At 40.7% G+C, this 20,865-nt stretch overlaps 1 long non-coding RNA gene across 1 annotated transcript in view; it reads right to left on the bottom strand.

The window, feature by feature from the left end:
- Positions 1-242: 242 nt before the first annotated feature.
- Positions 243-20,865, bottom strand: part of LOC125697991 (uncharacterized) — a 36,591-nt gene continuing 15,968 nt past the window's right edge. The window contains exons 3-6 of the long non-coding RNA XR_007379036.1: positions 15,600-15,890; positions 13,357-13,682; positions 12,184-12,270; positions 243-11,578 (exon numbers count right to left, since the gene is read on the bottom strand). This is a non-coding gene — a long non-coding RNA (uncharacterized LOC125697991). The remainder of the gene's footprint in view (positions 11,579-12,183; positions 12,271-13,356; positions 13,683-15,599; positions 15,891-20,865) is intronic.

Below are 20,865 nucleotides of genomic sequence, written 5' to 3'. Positions count from 1 at the left end.
TGTGAAATTAAACTAGGTAATGCAGTCTGGGAGTTCCAGCAGCTAATTCATAGGCACACACCAGAGCTCAACCAAACAGACTTCTGACCTGGGGCAGGCTCCTGCTCTTGGAGCAGTGTGGATGTCCCTTTATAGATCTATTTGCTGGGTGAGGTGTAGTCCCTAAACTGTTATCCAAGGAGTTAAGAGAAGATCAAATAGTATGGCTGGGAGGTCACATGAAATAGGCTGAAAAACTTGCATGAGAAAGTGGCCTGATTTGTTTAATATGTGTATTATGTTACGCATACTTCATCTACAATAGAAGTAATTTCATTGGGAATATGAAAGAGGTTCTGTAGGGGAATGTAACAGTTTGTAAATGTTTTGTTAAGAAATGCTACTGATGCAAACCTTTAAAAGGTAACACTGCACATGGCTACAATACCATATTCTGTTTAAACTTGTTCATCATTGTCTTCTTGCATGACAGCCCTGGCATTTAAAATATGTTAGGGGTGACACAATACTTTCACCTGGTGCAGGCATATATCACTGGAAGGATGTTCTCATAAACAAAGTGCTGCAGGCAATGATCTTATCGTTCTCGTCTTCCTTCTTCTCAGTTCAGTTCAATGACAAACACGTATTTCTCTTCTTTGCTCCCTTTTCTGGTCTGGAGCAGCAGGCGATGTCGCAGATCAGGAATGACAAGCACTGGTGGTGGCCTGATAGGGACAAGCAGTAGATGGGCAGTGAGCATGTGATGTTTTGTAATGTTGGGGCTGCTGCACTGATTCTACATCGTGCTGCAATTTTATAGCATGAGCAAAAGTTTACTTGTGTGCATGCCTGCACACGTGTGGTTTTTTGAGAAAGACATAAAGCAAATTAGAGCGTTCATATGTAATTAGTTCACTATTAGTGTAGTTCAGCCAAGGCGATAGGCAGGCAGTAAACTCTGAGATAGCTCAAGAGATAAAAGGACCGAGGGTGTTCTAGGGAGATCTGGAGGTAATAGTTCAGAGGAGAAATTCCTGACAAATTGGGCAGACACCTTGGGATGTTTCTGCCCCACACCATTATCATTGCACAGTATGGCTGTGCACACCATCCCTGTGTTGGCTGCCTTGTCCCCTGCCCAAAGCCTAACCCTTCCTGGCATCTAGGGCTCTTTCACCTTGGATAGCCCACTTCTAAATTACTTAAGAGTTAATCATCATTTTTGTTTTAACACGTTAGCCTGTGAACTAAAAGTGGCTGAAATTCCCTGCTCAGACTTCCTGTCCTGTTTGTGGCAGTGTAGGAAAAATGATGCCCTGTCCTCAAAGGCACTCAGGGTCAGGCTGGACTGGGCTCAAGGCCCCCTGATCGAGTTGCAGATGTCCGTGTTCATTGAATGTGAGTTGGGCTAGGTGACCTTTAAGGGCCCCTTCCAATTCAAAGGATTCTAGGATTCTGTTCCATAAGGAAAAAAAGGCCATCACCCATGTGGAGGCTGGAACACCTCCAGGTATTTCTCTAGAAATGTAGATGACAGTATCTAATAAAGAAAGAGTTATCACTTACCGTGTGTAAGCATCACACTTGGAAGGAAACCCAAACCCTGAGTTCCAGTATGTGCCTCTATGAGAATGTGAGCATTTCACTAAATCTATGTGCTAATGAGAGTGACATAAGATTTTTCTCTCATTTTGTATAACTAGCAGAGAAATACTTTATCCTATCCTTTGGGAGTTCTTAAGATTTCATTTTTTTTCAACTAATTCTGTGACTAACCAATGCATTTAAAAGGAACGGAATAAGCACCAAATTATTTTCTTCAGTAATCTCAAAATATTTCTTTTTTTTTTTTTTGCTTTCGTATAGAAATTAAAATTTTAAACCAAAGCATATTTCAAAGCCAATGATAATTTAGAATAGTATCTACTGAGACACTTTACATTATTTTGAAATATCTTTAACTTCTTTTTAGTTGGGAAGCCTCTTGAAAACTGATTTGTTCTCTCCAACCCTTTTTGCGTGTTTGGCATTATTATCCCATACAAAGTTCTCATGGAAGACCTCAGACACAGACCATATATATCATGTAATATCTCACAGTGGTTTTGTTTGGGATGGATTCTGAGGAGGAATTACCGAACTTTGTCCCTCAGCACTGATCTGACTTATTTCTGTTAACATAAACATGTTAGGAAGCTTTGCAAAGCATTGCCCACTTTCTAAGCCAGTGTGTGCGAGTTCCACTGCACATCCTTCTGTTAGAAATCCATCCTACAAGTTGCATGAAACGAGAAAGGTGAATGGTATCAACAGAGTGCACTCATTGAATTCTAAAGCTTTTCTTCATATGATTATATCTGTTGGTGTTCTGTGGGAGAATACCACAATTTGACTGTGTTGCCTAACATGTATATTACTTCTGAAGCCTCTTTTGCTCCTTGCACTGAAGTGAGCACACATCTTCAGAATGTTCTTCATATTGCTCGTCATTCTATAAACCTCCGCCACCTCCTTTCCCAGAGTTCTAAATGTATGTAGTTTTTTTTCCCGTGTGGAAGCAGATGCGTAGTTACCCACAAGACAACTATTAAACAACTGTTGCTACTGAGACTGAAACTCTTCCAAAAATTAATTTAAAATAATCCTAAATGTGCGAATATCCAATGATCAGGCAGATCTGTAAAACCTGCCCCGAGCAAAATCATGCAATTAGAATAATGCTCATAAGTGTTGGACTCTTAAAACTTTAATAGATCATTTTAATGGAAGGAGTTATTAAAATTTGTATTTGATTTGCATTATTACAACACTTAATGCACTATGGAAAGTTGAGTTCATGAGAGAAGTACAGCACAAACCAGATTCTTACTATGAGTTGAAGCTTTAAAGAAAGAGCATGTTCTGCCTGAATTTTCCTTAGTTTTATTGCTCTTCTAAATGGATAAAAACACCTATTTTATCATAGAAATGGCCAGGCAAATTGCTTGAAATTGATATAAAGCCTCAGAAGAGTGATTTGAGGAGCGAAAAAATCCTTCCCAATGTTGTATTTCACGTATGAGAAGTGCTGGTGTTCTGATCATAACTGCTATCAAAACATCTTCAGCTGCAGAGTTTCTGTAGGTGATTTAGGGGAAAAAAAGTGTTCTAAAGAAATTCATGACTCTTTAGCAGGCATTCCTTAGTTTGTTTGTTTCAAGCAGACTAATTTCTGCTTCTGCTTGACTTCTTTTCTGTTGGACACTTACCCTCCCCAATGCGTTTATAAAATTACCCATTTCATTAGTGTTCCATCTTCAGCAAACCTGTTGCACAAACATCTTCCATAATGGAAAGCAGAGGCTGGAATCAACAGAATTTCCATCATTCCCAAAGATTTTGAAGTAATTCTGCAAGGGTTGTGTATAAATACATATATAAATACAAATAAAAGCCATATAAAACCATAATCTCAAAGTGGAACAAGGGATGTAGTGAACTTGGTTTTTTTTTATTTCTGTGTATTTTATTTTGTGTTCATTAGAATCCCCAAGAAGGGATGTGCTCCCCATGACCCTCATGCACGTTGTCAGATTCAGTGTTTCAGTGTTTAGACTTGAGTTGATTTAAACTACTATAGGAGCACTCTGAGTTTTTCAAGGCAGCTCAGATGTTCAGAAACAGTGTCTGTGTGTACAAACATTCTATCTTTTAAGAGAATTGTGCCAATGAATTGGAAAAAGGAGAGTAGTTATCTTAAAAATAGAAACAGTGTCCTGTAGAAAAATATTGTCTACCTTCTGAGCTTACTATATGGTAAAATCCAATAATCAGGCTCTTAGCAGGTGTAAATCATCACAGGAATGATGCTGTGATGCTTTATATGATATTACCCAGTTGTCTTGCTGGTAATTAAGAATATCCTCGATGGAATAAGGACCAATGACAGAAGAATGTGTGAGCTGGTATTGTCTCAGCACGCAAGTGGTAGACAGAAATATTCATGTGCCTAATCTTACACCTTGCCTACACATGATACCCAGCGGGCTGAAGTAATAGCCTACAGTATAATCTTGGAAAAGGCATTTCTAACAGACTGTAAGTCTTATGGGTCTTCTGTAAGTTTCTTGTAATTATACGTGGCAACACAAAATGAAAATAAACTAACAGACAAGCATTTAGAAAACGTTTCTTTGAAATTGTTTCTTTGAGCTTCTCCTAAAGATCCAGGGCATACTATACTCAAATGTTCTCAAAGCCCTATTTTTTTTATTTCAGCCAAAGAAAATCAGCATCTCTTATTTTTCCTCTTTCTTTTCATGGGTTTCTCTGTATTCCACAGCCCAGGGAAACAAATGCAATTTCTATTACTCCTGAAGGTAATGAAGTCAACCTGATAAAATGCAGCAAACCTTTGTACTGAATTTCTAGTGTAAGTTTCAGGGGAAAACTGAGATGTCTACTTCTTAATTAAATAGTCACTTCCATGAAGATCAGCATAAGCCATGCTGTCTGCTACAGTACAGTTCCTTTAACCTAATGAGCCTTTTCCAAAATCAAACTTTTCATTGTGAAGCAGGTGCTTCCTCTCCTCCGTGCATCTCTTCTGATTATTACAAGAAGTTTTATTATTTAAACAGCCTCTTTAAGGAGGTGTCTGTTTTGAGATATGTAATCTCATGGCTGGGATCTTGGATGTAGATGAAATGTGCTCGTAGTTTTCCCAGTATTAAATGGACTTTTGAAATCACTTGGTTTTTAATTCAAATCAAGTTGCTCTGGAAATGGCAGGTCTAAAACCATTTAAATAGTTATATTGCTGGTCATCTGTTCCCTGTTTTCTCACTTGCATTATTATGATCAATTTTGCTTCTGCTATCCCAAAAAAATACTTTAGGAATAGTCAACAGGGGGGTGAGGGGAAGCACAATGCATAACAATGAACGATGTTTGGATGCATGTGTTGCAAGTATCCTGTAAGACTCATGATGACATTGAAAGGCCAAACCCAACAGATGAAGATGTGCACACAAAAGAAGTCTTTGGAAATCTTTATTGCAGATATCTAAAAGTTATTTCTAGATCAGATGAAATCAAGAAAGAATTAGGATGTATTTGACTAGCACTTATCTCATGTATGCTGTATAAGGCAGAAAGTACTGTGTAAGATGTCACAGAGCAAGAACCACTACCTAAGGCATCAAGTGCAAACGTGTTACAATCAGAAGATTTTTTTTCTGAGGAGTGGGGAAAAAAAAAAAGTAGTAGAAATACTTGAAACCATTAAAGCCAAATGTGGATGGCTCTGTGCAAGGCTTCAGGGATGTCCCTCTGGAAGCTCTGCTCAGGCAGTCTCATCTCAACAGCTGCACAGTCTAAGCAGGGAAATATTGGATATTAGCATTTTTCTGAAGCCACTGAATGTATTTAGGCTCTTTTTTGACCTACTGGTATCCTGAGTTCTCTTGTAACTTCTCTTAGCTTTTTGTCCTTTATTAATATACAAGTACCCACGTATGAGGACTGGTGAGATGCTGGCTGTTGTAAAAATGTAAAAGGCTTATGTAACAGAAAAATATTTTGTATAGAGAGTAAACACTGAACTGCTATTAAATGAGTAGATCAAATGATATCTTGTGTGGGCCCAGTGAACTCAACTCAATTTATGCATGTTGGAGTTTTGCAAATCTCTGGACTTTTATTCAGCAAAGCAGATGTGCCAGTGGGGATGCTGGTGACCTCACCTCTGAAAAACAAGTATTTTACATGTTGCTCTCCTGCTGACTGTGAGAGAAATCTCAGTCACTCAGCTTGTCACATCTACAGCTCATGTAGAAGTTGTGAAGATGTAAGTGGTGTTAGGAATAAAATCTGTATTTTGGACATAAACTAGTTACTTTTAACAGGTAAATTGCAAATCCACATTGTGACTCAGATGTATTAGCTATAACCCTGCTATAGCCCGAATAATTACTTGCATCCAAGGAAGCCTACCTCAAGGGATTCCTCATTCTTTTGGCAGAAGTGATGGTTTGGCTAAAACTTTCCCCTGCAGGGAAAGCCCCACGGCTTTTTCCTGGCTGAGCAGTGCCGCAGGTAGGAAGGAATAGGTTCATCTACTCCTGCCAAGCCTGCAGCAATCAAGAAGTGGGCAATGGTGATGGGATAGGAAAAGGGTTGTGCTGTCACTATGCTCCTAGAGGAGCAGAGATGTGGCAGAGCACTGACAGCACTGACACAAGCACAGGGCAGCTATGTGACATTCAGCTCTGGCGTGAGGAAACCAGTTTGTCGTTGCATCACTTAACATGTGATCTCAGGCCAGAGTGAGGTGCACCTGTGGGTGCAAGAGATGATATTGCGTCTTGAATGCTGTACTCGGATTCTGCAGATTTTCTTGTTTTCAGCCTCAGCTTGAAAAATGTGGTGAAACTGTCAGTTACCAATACTCTTTCATAGATGGTCCAGCCAAAGAAAACAAAGCATCTCTCCCTGCCTGCCCTCCCGATTACTGCCAGAAGGTACCAGGGCCACAAAATACATGGGAGCTCCCATAACCCAGGACTCCTTGGCCTCAGAACTACATGAACATGAAGAAACATGTCCTTAGCCAGAATTATCTAAGCTATGAATGAAGTTTGTGGATATTTGTATAACAGCACTGTGTTGTATCCTAAAAATATATTTGAGTGTTGTTGAGAACACTAGTGTGTATGATTCAAAGACTAACCAAGTATGTTAAAACATGTACGAAAAGCACAGAAGAGACAAGAGAAGGTATTGATAAAGGCACAAGAAAAAAAGAACACCTGTAGGGACAGCTAGAAGGATGGCCAATGTGATAGGTAAAATGAATCCTAATTGTTTATAAGATGGAAAAATGCATCTCCATCATTGAATCTTTCATTCTCTCCAATGTTACAGTCCTTTTTCTACTGTCTTTATGCAGATGGAGCACTGAGGTTCTCCAGATATTCTTTCTCCTCCTGTATAAGATGTCCTTTATGCTTTGATGAGATCACTGGTGTATTATTCATTTCATTTTTTCAGAAAGAATCCAGGAACCACAGTGAGGTCATGACTGTAGTAATGTCTGAAAGGATAGTTTTATGGAGGAAAGAAGTTGTCCTCTCCTTCAGTAAAACAGCAAGGAAATTTGTGGCTCTCAAGTGTGTTGGACAAGTTAAGGTTTGTTTATTTTTTCTGTTGTGTATTATTTGCAGAAGGCAGCCAGCTTCATACTCTTATTTCCTATGTATTACATAAATCCAGGCTTGCAGGGAAAGCATCCTGCAAAAGCTGTGCTCCATTTTATTTTGAAAACCTGGTAGTTCCCCAGTCATACAGTCAAGCGGAATTATTTGTGGAAAATCAGACTCCTCTTCTGGAGCTGAATGTCACATCATTAGAGCCTCATCATTCAGAGGGTGGGTGCCGTGCTGAGAATGTCATAGCTCCCTTGTTCAAGGAGAACAATCCTTGGGGCATCCCCAGTCCCGTGGTATTGCTTTTTAATATGAAGCATCTGTGCCTCATTGATCAATGGAAAAATGCCAGATAAGGATTTAGACTGTGACATTTCAGGCAGTGACAGCAATTTGGAAGTGCCAAACTTTCACTGTTGTTCTGATTTTACCTCTGGTCTTTTCCGCTTTGTTTGTAAAGTGAAGTGGCAAGGCTTTATGGTATGATTCTGAAAGGACTCTAGATGGATTTAGTGCTTGAAAGAAATATGTGGGCAGAAGGAATAATATGCTTTGCCTTTACCATGGTCAGTGTATTGTATTTTAACGTGCTCTAATGAACTTAAAAATGACTCCCCAGTGTGCTTGCTCCTTAGGTCATAGGGCTTATTTTGAGTTTGCTGTCTTCCTGGATTCTTGAGATAATTCCCCCCGGATTTGCTGGGTCAACAACAAAGTGGAGATAACAAATACACTGCTGCTTTAAGCCAGTGCTATGCTTTCTCCCTCTTTGCTGTGAGGATTTATGCGTGCTAACAGTTACACTGCTTGTAACTTAACAACTTCAGGGTATCTGTGACACACAATGTAAAACCAGTTCTCCTTTCATACCTGGAGACCAAACATCCTGGATAATCTGGGACAGATGCCACAGGTTTCATTTTGCTCAAAGTTTGAGTGTGTTAGTTAACCAGAAGGGAGTGGGAGACTAATTGCAGCGTTGATGGTGATAGGGAGCCATGTGTTCTGAATGCTGTTACAAGCCAAGAAGAGCCCACTTTGAGGTGACAGTAACATGCATGGCTACAGAAAGACTACATGGCTATAGTAGGTCTTCCAATTTAAAAAGGCTAATTAATAATTCTTAATGGTCTGTGGCTTTCTGCATATTTTGGCAGGCTGAGGGAGGTGAGGAAACAGGTTACATTGCATTGTTTGAAATTACAGGGTTTTAAATTGTTTAAACGATAAGCACATAGGGTTTCCACACCAGATTTGAGACATTTGTTCTCTTCTATTTGTACTAAAATTTCAGGTTGAGCTCACATTGTCATGCTATTCAGACTGCTTCCCAGACAAGCTAATTTGTCTACCTGTGTTCCATTTTAGGCCCTGGTTTTAATTTGAGGATGATTCCTGCTAATACCAAAGACTGGAGAGGACATCCATTAAAAGTCTACACAGCAATTGAAATGGAAAATTCCAAAAGAAACCCTATTAGAGTTTTTCTCCATCAAATCAACATTACAGACTTCTTATGCATTTCTTAATTAGACATTGATATTAACTGGACTGTTGCATGATTTAGATCTAGCTCTTAATCTCAGCTATTCTATGCTGCTGTAGTTTTTATGACATCCAACTAGCGACTGCTTTATGCATTAATCTATCTGGAAAACCACCTTCACATTTTTTGTCTTTTTTTAGAAGAATAAAGGCCCCAAGAAGGAAATGAAAGCTTTTGGGTTCAGCCATTAGTAATTTTCTGCTTAGTATTTGAAAAATTGCTTATTTTAATTGCTTCATAGAAGAAAAAGATATCAAAGCTAACGTTCTTTCTCTCCAAACTTTGTAATTATTTCTCTCAGACTCTTATTTGAAATGCCTTGAAAGGATTTTCATTGAAATGTAGATTTCTTCTCTTTCAAAAGTACTTTTATTCCCTTGTATTTTTTTCCTCTTCTTTTTTTTTTTTTTTTTTTTTTTCCCCAGTGCCTTCCTCTCCAGTTTTAGGGCAAAATACATGGAGTCCAGTGTCTGGACAGGGCAGCACATTGCACACAGATGTCACTTCAGTGCCAGCTTCTTTTAAACTAACTCCCTTGTGGCAGAGACCATGATAGCAGCCAGCCATTGGGTCCTAAGCATGGTGTCCACAGGCTTACTCTGCGCATTGAAGTCATAGCTGTTAGACTGGGTGTACCAGAGTCCTGCTCCTTTTGAAAATTGCTATGGGATTTGCTTATTAATTATGGCTACCAAAATCAGGGGAACCTAATGGCAAAGTTTTATAAATGTTTTGTGCCCCAATCTGAGTTTGGGGCTTGTGATAAAGTCTGGAGACGGATAAATTCTGTAGTTTCAGGTTCTGTTTGCAGCTGTATAATCCCTGAATATCCCGATCTGGGATGGAATTTGCTAGCCAAACCCTGTTGTTAGTTCTGCATTGTATATAAACTCCAGCACAGAGACTCAGACCTATGTTGGCCTCATCAGTAATCCCTGATACCAATAGAGCAATAGTAGCAAGTTCTTTATTTCACCTATACGTTTTCAGAGAACATTATTTACTCATAGATTATGATCTGGTCAAAATGATCTATACATTCATTATGTCTGGAGTGGGCTTTCATAACTCACCCTATCTAAGAATGAGGCAAAACTCACATTTGTTTATAGTGCAGCAGTTCTGCTCAGCAAAAAAGGCACAGAGGAAATACTGTCCTGTGCGCCCTGTGCTCTGCTCTGGGTCCCAGGTGATTTCTCATGCCAGTTCAAAAGCATTTTCGAGAGCTCCACCAGAACAGGGTCCTGACCGCTTTGGAGAACCCCTCAAAACACAGCTGTTCTGTCTGCAAAGGGGTCTGCAAGGCTTCCTCCACTGTGGCTGAGCTAGGGGGAATCTTCCTAGTGGAACAAAACCTTTTGAGAAGAAAAGGTTGAAATGAAGCTAAAGCATTCTCAGTATCAGATTTTACATGTGTTTTTTGGTGGGGGGTTTTTTGGTGGTTTTTTTTTTTTTTTTTTTTTGCAAGAACACAAAAGGAAGGAATAGAACAAGAAAATGAGCCAGAGGAAGATGGAGAGATGGCCTATTAAGCAAGGCTGCTTTTTTACCCTCTGAATTTGCAGTCCTGATAGGCATCTTTATTCAAAATTACTCATTTTTTATATTCAGATACTACAGTTTTCAGTGCTAGGCCCTAGATTTGTCTAGACAGATTACCTTCTTATTCTCACAATGAAACTTAATTATCCTTTTGATATCTTCAGGTACTTTCAGTTATTTCCTGATCTATTTCTGAGGACAGGGAGCAGCCCTTGGTCAGTCAGTAGTGCAAGAACTCCACCTCCCTGCTTGTCAGGCTTCTTCAAAGGCAGAAGCTTTCTGGCCCTGGGTTTCCCCTAGAAAAAATTTAAGGGCATTTTTCTCTAATCTACCTTTGCTGAGCTTTCTGACTGGGCAGAGACTTGTCATTTTCTCAGCACCTTTCTGTGTATTACTTGGAAGCATCTAGTGTGACTAACTCACCTGGAATCCACAGAGGGATGTATGTATGATTCACCACTCAGACAAGAATAAACCCTCATGAAATCCAGAATGGAAATGACTGCATGGTTTCAAACATCCCGTGTAACTGCTGTTGCAGCAGGAAGGAATGCATCTGAGTAAAGTCAAAATGACTAAATAAATTGGTTCAAAGCAGCAGTAGGAGCAAAGAGGGCCGTATAAACTAGTACCGAGTAGTTACTAGACTTAAGGACATTTCATTGATTTCATCTGTAAAGAAATCTACAAACACACATCTGTCAATTATCACAACCTTCTGTAATTGAGCAAAGCTACCAAAGGGTAAAACACTAGCTAACATGTAAAGGTTGTGGAAGATAACCCAGAACTTGCAAATACTAAAGAGAAAATGATAATGAGTATCTATTTGGTTTTTGAGAGTCGTATTTGAGTTTTTAGGTCATATTATGCTTGTGAAAGCCTCTATTACTCAAATAAGAAAGTAGAGAAATGTTACAATAAGTCAAAATAGCCTTAAGAAAATCTGCCAACTGATCAGAAGGTAGAGAGAGAGCACAACTGATGTGTGCTATAGAATCTTTTACAAAAGAAATGTGAATGTCAAAGGGCTGACCTGGTAAAATAATTTTAATAGATAAATGGAGTGGGTGTTGCTATGGTGTGGTACACAGGTATGCATTATGGGATTGAACATGTAGTGGTCAAATGCATTTTCATGACGAGGCTGGGATTAACAGCAGACTCTGTACAGACTTGATGCATCGCATTAAACTAAAACTGAACAAAAATCTACTTACACAGAATTGTATTCATATTCTGTTCACATCTCCATGGAAGCTTCTCCAAATGGCAGTTGTGACCCCAACCTGACAGCAGAGGATAGGATGGCAGGATCCTGGTACTGCAGAATATAGCACAAGTTTCTCAGTCACACCCAGCCTATATTTTTTTCCTGATGAATTTCTCACTTAATGATCTCCGCTAGCCCGAGTAAACAAAATGTTTTCTATAAATGCAATAAATAGTGTTTCAAAGGACATGGCACTTGCTCCATTTTTCATTTTGGTGATTCAAAATAAATGTGAAAATAGGAAGTGTCTGAAGCAGTAGATTTGGAGGTAGAGAGAGGCTTGGGCTGGGTCTTTGGCTTTGCTGCTGATAGGATCTGCAGTGTTGGACGAGCCACTTCAACCCTCAGCCTGGCTGCATTTGTCACCCCCATAAAGCAGACAGCACCTTTTATAGGGCTCCTACTGTACAGTCTGTACAGCGCATGGTAGTAAACTGGGGCCTGAGCTCACCTCTGCCCTCACTCCCTGTGACTGGGAATCTAGTAATAAGCAGTAATCATAAGGCCTGAATAATTACGTGTTGTCTTTATAGTGAAGCAGGCCTTGAGCAGTGTGAGCCCTCCACTGGGAGGAGTCCCATTTAAAAATTTCCCTGGCATGAAAATGAATCGGATTCTGTCACATGAATGGCCTGCATTTATCAGTCTTCACCTACCTTCTGGTCGTTCATTTTCTCTGCTGGCTTGCATTTGTTCCCTGGTTGTTGGCAGGATCTAGGCAACAAGATTTTGCTAGAAATTGGCTATTAAATTAAGGAGAAAATACAAGAGGAACAGGACTGACTATAGCAATGTAGTAGCATCAAACAGTAAATGCAACTTCTGACTGTTTCATGGTTCACACTAGAACAGGAAGGAAGAAAAACAAAAGAGGATTTTGATCATTGCCAGTGAATTTGGAACAGTATGGGATTTTGAGATCTTAAGAAATTCAGCATGAGACCAGGTTAAATTCTTGGTTGATCTGAGCAGATGTTCTCCTTCCTGTAACCATTGCAGCATTAAGCATTGCACCTATCATCTTTAAAAAGCAGGACTTTAACTATCGCAGTAGCAAGGACTGATTCTCCAGAGCCAAGAAGCTCTGTCACCATCTCAGCGCTGGGATATTCAAAATGTTTGGGTAGCTCAGGTCGGGGGAACGGTTCATGTATGATCCTGAGCTGCTTGTTTCGTCTGGGTAAGAGGCAAAGCACACGGTGACTGGTCTCTGAAGCTGTTAGAAGCTGTTTATGGGCAGGTAGCTGGTCCAGGCTTGCCCCGGTGTTGGAGCATCTCCCAGAGAGATGGCGTGAAACAGGACAGCGTAGAGACTAAAACACCATAAGTTGCACAATGGAAGTTCTGGTGGTAAGAAGGGAGATTCATTACAGAAGAAGCATGCTGATCATTAAGTGTACTGGAGCAGCACTGAAACAAGGAGTTTCATCCTTGCTTTAAGATGTCTGCCCTAAGGAAGTATTTGCGGTTTGAAATTGTGTCCTCTCTTCCTTAACTCTTGGATTCCCATGAGTCAGCAGTTGCTTTGTTAAATAAAACACTGCTTGAGGGAGTCTGGCTGGCCCTGGGGATGGGTAATGCAGTATAGCACTTTCATCTCTCACCCATGAACCCAAGTCAAACAGAGTTTGGTAAATGGCCAATAACCTTTCCCGTCCCAGGGCTGTTTGGTGACCTGTGAGAAATGAGGAGGGTCATCGCTGCATCTGTTTACTAGAAGGCAAGTGTCAACTTAACCATAAAAAGGGACGTGGTTACTCCTCGTTATCACCCAATTTAACATTCTTAAGCCAAGAGAATGACCCCAGAGAACGCAGCCAACTTCTTACCCGGCAGTGGTGGTCCCAGTGCATCAGAGCTGGAAGTATGTGCATTAACAAGGGCAGTGGTGTGGCAGTAAGCCAGGCTGAGCCTCTTCTGCAGACAAAGATTTCTGCAAGCCTGAGTTTATTATCTGAAATAGACACAGGAACCTGTACAGGGACACAGCACTGACAGAGTTAATATGTTGATAAATCCTTCACTGTGCTTGTGCTTGTACTATCCTGACTACACAGTTCTGGTTACCAAAATAGCTGTGTGTGAAGCTCAGTGCAGTGCCCGATCTCACCCCGTGTGCTGCTCATTGTAAGGTCAGACCTTTGGCATCAGGAACCTGTTAGAAGAGAGAGGAATCGCTTTAAGAGTTGCTGCCACTCGGGGGATTACCCTGGAAGGTCTGCGAGGGGAAAGGAAAGGGCAAGGCGAGTAACTGCTTGGCCACGTGAAAAATCAACAACTCTTAAATTTCAATAGATCAATATAAACCTCTGAAACCCACCCAAAACTCCAGTCAGCTTGTCCTTGCCCATAGTGCTTCTAGTCACCGCAGTCATTTTCTCCCAGCCCTTTTGCACCATGGAATTGATAACATTGTCGTGTTCAGCTCTGAGTTACTGTTTAATCCCTACTATCTTGATTAATTGCATTAAACTGGTATACCTGTGTTAATTAAACAGAAGATGGCAGAGGCAGCTTTCAGTTCGTATTCTTTTGTGTAGATCATTTCCCAAGGCTTCTCAGGTTGTGGAAAAATAACAATGCAGACGCATCACCCGTAATATTTCAGCTCAGCTGATAAAGCTATTTTACTCATACAGCAGTCTGTGATTTTTTTTTTCCCACTTATCACAGTATAGGCTTAATTACCATGCTGCTGCTGCATGGCAGCTCCACTCACTTTTTTTTTTTTTTTATTTGTATTATTTGCAAGTCGTAATCATGTTTTCCTGTCATCCCCGAGCAATGTGCGTGCGTGCGTACAGGCAAATGCCAAGCCTGGAAAGGAAATCTGATGCGTGTCCATGAATTGGAGTTTTCAAACTTTGGCTGAAGATTAGTACGTATAAACATAGCTCTGCCCCCTTCATCTTGGATAATTGGTCACAAATGCTACTTGACACTTCTCAAATCGGACACTTTACATACTTCTGAGCATAGCTGAACTTTTTTGGCAGGAATTAATTTGCTTTGCAACTCAGCCGCTCATTCCTGGCCCGATCCCTGCTGCAGTGATTTCAGCACAGTGCTCTGCCAGCGCGAGGAGCGGAGGCAGGACGAGATCTGCTTGTTAGCACTGACTCGCCTGGCTTTGTTGGCTCCCTCAGAAACACAGTGACTGCAGCTGATATTTTGCCCTGCACCAGTCTACATCAGCAGTGGGATTTTTACTTTCAGGTCCCTCTCTTTGTTCCAATTACTGAGCAAATTACATAGCATCTAGAGACAAAAAAGGGATGAAGGCGGTGTAGTGCCATGAGAAAACACAACTTCTGACACATCAGGCAGGACCCTTCCACAGCAGCACTGGCTCTGTAGGAGATGGCTGTGAACTCCTTCTGCCCCAAACAGATTGTCTCTGCTCACTCCTGCTTCTGCAAACAGTGCTCACTTCAATAGCAGAGAAAAAGAATCCATTCCTGAAGTATTGGAAAAGTTTGATGTAGCCACAGAATCCATGCTATTAAACAGCCCTCTGCTTGCTCTGACTTTGCTGTGTGCTCACTCGCTGTGCAGTGGTACTGCAAGAGCTGAGCAGACCATATGCTCACATAGAAGGGTTGCCAGGTCTCAGGGAGCATTATTGTGCATCTCCCAGCAGGAGCTTGGGCAGGAACGTATTCCATAAAGGTTTTCACTAGGAATACTGTATTTTATCTGGCGATTTTTTTCTGTACAGCCTCTGGACTAAGTGGCAGTTTATCAGCATATCCATGTACACATATGAATAACCAAAGGGAAATATCATTCAGCCTTTATTCACTGGGATGTTGATAAGCAGCAGCATATTAAAAATGTTTGTCAGTTTGTTCTTTTCAGCTATAAAGTGGGATGTGAGCCAGCGTGCCCTTCTCATGCTGAAGGCATTTATCCAGAAAACAGAGAGAAAATGATGAAACAATGTCAGTTCTAGAGGAAGACAGAGGTTTTCATGGATTATTTTAGAGTCACTGACTTGCTCATTGCTAACACTAGAGCCTGTAACCTAGAGTGAGCCTACACAAAGATGTGAGCCAGAAAGAAGTGCTCCTACCTGCAGAAGAAGAGAATGAAATTTCATGCCGTGTTTCAGGTATGGTCTGGAAGAGGAGTAAACACTTGGTCACGCACTTGGTGCGGGCTTGATTCTCAGATTCTTGGTCATGCTCTTGCTGTTGGCTTGGTTCTTAAGTCTTCATGCAGTTCAAAGTACTGTTGAAGAGCAGCCGGGATGAGAGCAGTCCATGTTGAGCCATTGCCGGGCAGCAGTCAGGGCTCCAGATCCATCAACTCTGTCTTCACATGTTTTGTCCCCATAAGCACACTGTCTTGTGGTAGTTCGTCTCTGTAACAGAAGAGCAGCTGGTGTCATGAAAACATGGCAGATTCACGGTAGAGGGCACAAATACTTTTGTTGCCCCTGAATCTGCCATGGAATAGTACAAGGGATTATTTATTCCAGGCTAATAAGTCTTAAGCTTTCATAGACGCCTTAAATTAAACAGATAAAGACATATCATGCTTCCTCTTGTTTATTTTTCAGACTGCAACCCTAATGGGTATGGCAGCTATAGTATTTTAGGCCAAGCAAGCAGCAATTGGTGAAGAAATGCAACATTGCTGTAAAACCTGGGTTAAGGAGGATGCTTAGCTTCCATTGCTATTACATATTACTGTATAAAATTAGCTTTCAGGTCCTAGATGGTTTAAAATAACATGTCTTGTGTTAGAATAGAGGAGTATCAGAAAAAGTGAATTACAGGTTATGGACTTCTAGTATTTGCAGTAAAATAACTCTTACTGTAATTATACCTATAGAGTGCTAATTTATGTTATTATGAGAAAAGGATGGTGGCATTAGGATGTATGGAAAGAAAATCTTACAGGAGAGCAAAATAATATATCTGGGATAAAGAGCAGAAATGTCTACTCAGTATACTTAAGTTTTTCAGCACATGTGCTCACTGTGTATGTGTGGATATGCAATGTTCAGCAGGTTAGGAAAAACTACTATAGGTAACTGATATATGATGCAAATAGGAGCAAGCTATAACTCACAGAAGGTCCTTACCATACACACAGACCCCCAGTGGTGCCATTGAGCACCTCCTTAGTCTATGCTCGATGAGAACGGAAATCACCCAAATTGCTCTGTGTGCTCAGTACTTCATGGATGAGATCCTAACTCCCAGCCATAAAGACTAAATTTAAACACTCTTGAAAATAAGAAACACTGATAGTTTTTCACGGTAAAGCTGAGCCTCCATTTTGAATCATTATATTGTACTCAGAACTTCCAAGCAGTGCATAGGTACCTCCTGGATGTCATTCCTGAAAGCAAGTGGACTGTTACTTCAGTAGGTAAAGATTTACTTGCCTAATGCCTGGTGTCATCAACAAATTCAGGCTGGCAATGGTATCCTACTCATCTCAGCTAATTATACAGCTTTGCACTCCCCTTTTCTTCCCATTCACATGTACAGCTCAGTGTTAATGCCCACCAGTTGAGCATTAACCAATGGTTACAGCTGAGGTGAATGAAGTGATGGATGAACACAGTTTGCATACTGGTAACTGGAAGTCCAGCTGAGTAGTTTGCATTATTTAATGTGCAATCATTATGTTTGTCTTTAGAAGCAGCTAAATAATATTATTTCTTCTATTGCTCCATCTCTGACACCAGGGATGAAGCGCGCTGTGCCTTTTGGTAATGGTTTGTTTTCTAAAAAAATATGGAACTGCTTGGAGCCTGAATCATTGCTGTAGGAAGTTAGGAAGTTGTCCCTACTTGAGAAAAGTCTTCTGTCAGGAGTGAGACTCCTAGTTTGGCTGTGTTGGAGGAAATAGGATTTAATGATGACAATTCAAACTCATCTGGGTTCTTCTGAGTGCAGACTATATTGATTTACAGTGCAACATAGTAAAGGCTGAGCTAAAAAGCTGGTTTATTTGGAAACTTACTTATTCCTGAAAATGGCTGTTCAGCTCATTTTTAGATTTGATTTCTTATTAGGGTGAATTACACCGCATTTCTGAATGTAGGAAACTGCTTGTGCACGGTGACAGCTGGACAAAGTGCCAGTTCGGTTTGTCCGTTCTGGCTGTAAAATTCTGTTTGTTTGTGTGTTGGACAGTGGTGTTTGGAAAAGGGAGATTAAGAGCACCAGAGACAGAATGAATAACCGCGTTCGGTTAGTGCATGAGGCTTAATGTAAGCATAGGATCACAGTCTGTAAGATCTGTGGCAAATGAAAACAGCTTTCAGGTAAAATCAACACCTCATTGCAAAAAAATAGTGAGGAAAATCTGTGCCAGTGTTGCAGCATGACAAATGAATTTATGCAAATTGAAGATAATCATTATTATTTAATATTCAGCAGCTCTAAAACTTGATAGTTTGTGGACAAAAGATCAGAAGGCTTCTAAACCGAAAGTTTTGCATCTTTGGTTCAGTATGCTTCTCATGTCTTCAGCATTTGGTTTAATTTAGGAGGAAACAGTTCTGAGCTAAGATAAGATCTCAAACAAAATTGACGTGGTCTCACAACATGGCCTAACATAACAATTTAATCTGTCCTATGCTTCCCCTGAAAGAGGGCTTAATAACTGTGGTATGATTTCACCTGCTGCTTCTAACATTTGCTCATTCTTTTTTCCTGAGTAAATTTGGATTATCAGATGGCCAGCAGCTTTGTTCATGGTAGACAAATGTGAATTCGTTTAGGATTAATAATAACGGGCTCAATCCTGGATTCAGTGGCTGCCTTACTGAACGACATCTTTGGAAGGGAGATATTTGTGTTAAAAAGAAATAACTGATTGTCTATTTTCATAAAACCTTTTCCCAGTATATCCAGCCTTGGGTGTGCAATCTGCACAGTGCATTATTTGGTGTGAGGAAAAACGTGTCTCTTACCCACAGAATTATCTCAGGCCCTCCAGATGATCAGTGGTGGGGAGGCAGAGGGAAAAGCCCACACCGCTGGGGTCCATCAGCAGTCATTGCTCACAAGAGGAGAGCACAGAAGGATGAATCCAGATTGAATCTGCTTTTAGCCCAGACCTCACCATTGTGAGTCATTGGCATATTCCAAAATCCAGTGGGAAAGCTTGAGTTCTTTGCTGTGTTCCCTGTCTCTGAGAAACTGACCAGTGCCAAGGGCAGCGTGGTGCCCAGCCCCAGAGGCACTGCCTGAAGCCAGGAGCTTGCTGACCATGGTAGAATCAGCAAACTTCAGCAGAATAACCCTGCAGGCAATTTTACCGTGGAAAAACATCGGTTGTGTTTTAGATTAGAGCTTTTCATTCACATTGGATGTTTTTTCTTTTATTTCTCCCCCCAGTAATGTCCAGTTGCTTAATTCTGTTTGAAATCACCCAGGGTTGGCACCTAAATACCGAAATAATCTTGTCCTTCAGGGCTGTCAGCATCTTGAGGCACCTAACCACCTTTAGAGATGTGGTGTGAAAGCTTGTGAACAATGCCATCGGGGAGGGAAACAAAAGACAAGTATCCCTATTTGCTGCCCAAGAATCCACAAAGAATGCTGCTTCAGCTCTGCTCTGATTTCTAATTAGATTATGAGTGATGTAGGACTCTGAAGCCAAGCTGGAGTTTGTGCTAGCACTTTGCATGTATGAATGACAAAGGGACACCACTTTCATATTGATTTAAGCTAGCGGGTGGAAGAATGTTTAAACATCAAGTGCTTGATGCCTTGGTTTTCCAGAGCACCTGGAAATATCAAATTAATTCCAGGTGTTCTGCCATCAAGACAGACTCGCCGCTTTTACAGCCACACATACAAAATGTGGCTCCCAGTTCCACAAATAAAAACGGAGCGGTTTCTGCTCCCGATGCCTTGATAACTCTGACATATTGCAAGTTCTGGAAAGAATTTTAATCTACATAGTTTTTTAAATGGGGAGGGGAGCGAGGGGGGAGGGATTTTAAATATGCTGCATACAATTTGTGATGGTCATCTCTAAAATGCAGCTCCATTATCCTTTTCCATTTGGAATGAATGAGGCTAATTAATTTCAGGCCATACTTGATGAGGTCAGCACCATACGAAGGGTGCGTGCTAGACATTGCTAATCTCTTTCAGCTGAGAGTGATGAATTAAAGATGAAGCATTCCTTTGCAGGCCTAATTTAGAATGTATATCAAAAACCTACAGCAAATAATACTATACCCTACAACAAAGGAAAACTTGTTCTCTCAGGCTCCCATGTAGGGTTGATTTTAAAGGCATTTTCATTTCACTTTGGAATTCCAGCTGTGGATGGGTGAAACAGTTCAGAAAATTCAAGCTTTCTCTCTTTCTATTGCTTTTATGGACAAAAGTAGGCAAGGGGGGGCTATGGGGAGAGAGAAACTAGTGGGTGTTTGATCCTGTATGTGCTGTGATTCCAACTGTACGCTCGACGTTTAGGAGAGTTTCCAGGGTCTTGTGCTCCCAAGTACCTGTGACGTGACCCCCCCACCCTGCAGCAAACGTTGAAATTTCAGGTTTCTGTTGTGTTTTTTTTGTTGTTGTTTTTGTTGTTTTCGATTTTTTTTTTTTAATCTGAAGGTAAAGCAGCAAATTGTCCCGTTTTCTCAGCTTTGAGGATGTTTTGTAGGACGCTGCAGGATTTTCTGAGGGAAGCAGGGCAAGCAAGGCGGTTCTGCTGGGTCTCCCAGCAGGGATGTGATCTTCCAAGCCAACAGTGAGCTACAGTTCACTTTTGCAAGGGACAAAAAAAATAATCACCTTCTCACGCAAAGAAATTGTCCTTAATTGTCACTGTGGCAAAATAGGAACTCTGAAATCCTATTCCAGCCTCTGATGGAGGAGGCTGGACATCGACTTCCCCAGAACTCTGCTGTTTAATACCTGGCAGTTGGGTGAAATTCTTGACAGGTTACTGCCGCGAATCCAAGCTCCCAACTGGTGGCCATAAGCGGCTGCTGTCTTTGTATCCCAGTAGTACTCATTAGAACAAAGCTGCTTCGAATTAAATCCAATCTACATGCCGAATCAATCTTTCAACCCTTTGATTGCTTCTGAAAATATTTATATTTCTTAATAATGCACATTTTGTCCCACAGCCTGTGATTAAACCCAGACAAGGTCCAGAGAAGCCTGAAGTATATGTGGAAGGGGTTATTTTGGACAGGAAAAGAAAGATAAAGAACACAGGTTTTTCCTATTGTGAAACCATTAGAGTGTATAAATCTAGCAATTGCTGTTGTATAAGCATCAGAGTGGGGTTGTAATAAATACAGATTGGAGTATTATAGTAACCAAATGGAGTTTATGGATTATGCTCACTAG

This window comes from Lagopus muta, chromosome 10 (assembly GCF_023343835.1).
Source record: "Lagopus muta isolate bLagMut1 chromosome 10, bLagMut1 primary, whole genome shotgun sequence".
NCBI lineage: Eukaryota > Metazoa > Chordata > Aves > Galliformes > Phasianidae > Lagopus > Lagopus muta.
The sequence above is the reverse complement of the archived record's forward strand: the minus strand, read 5'-3'. Positions and strand labels throughout refer to the sequence as shown.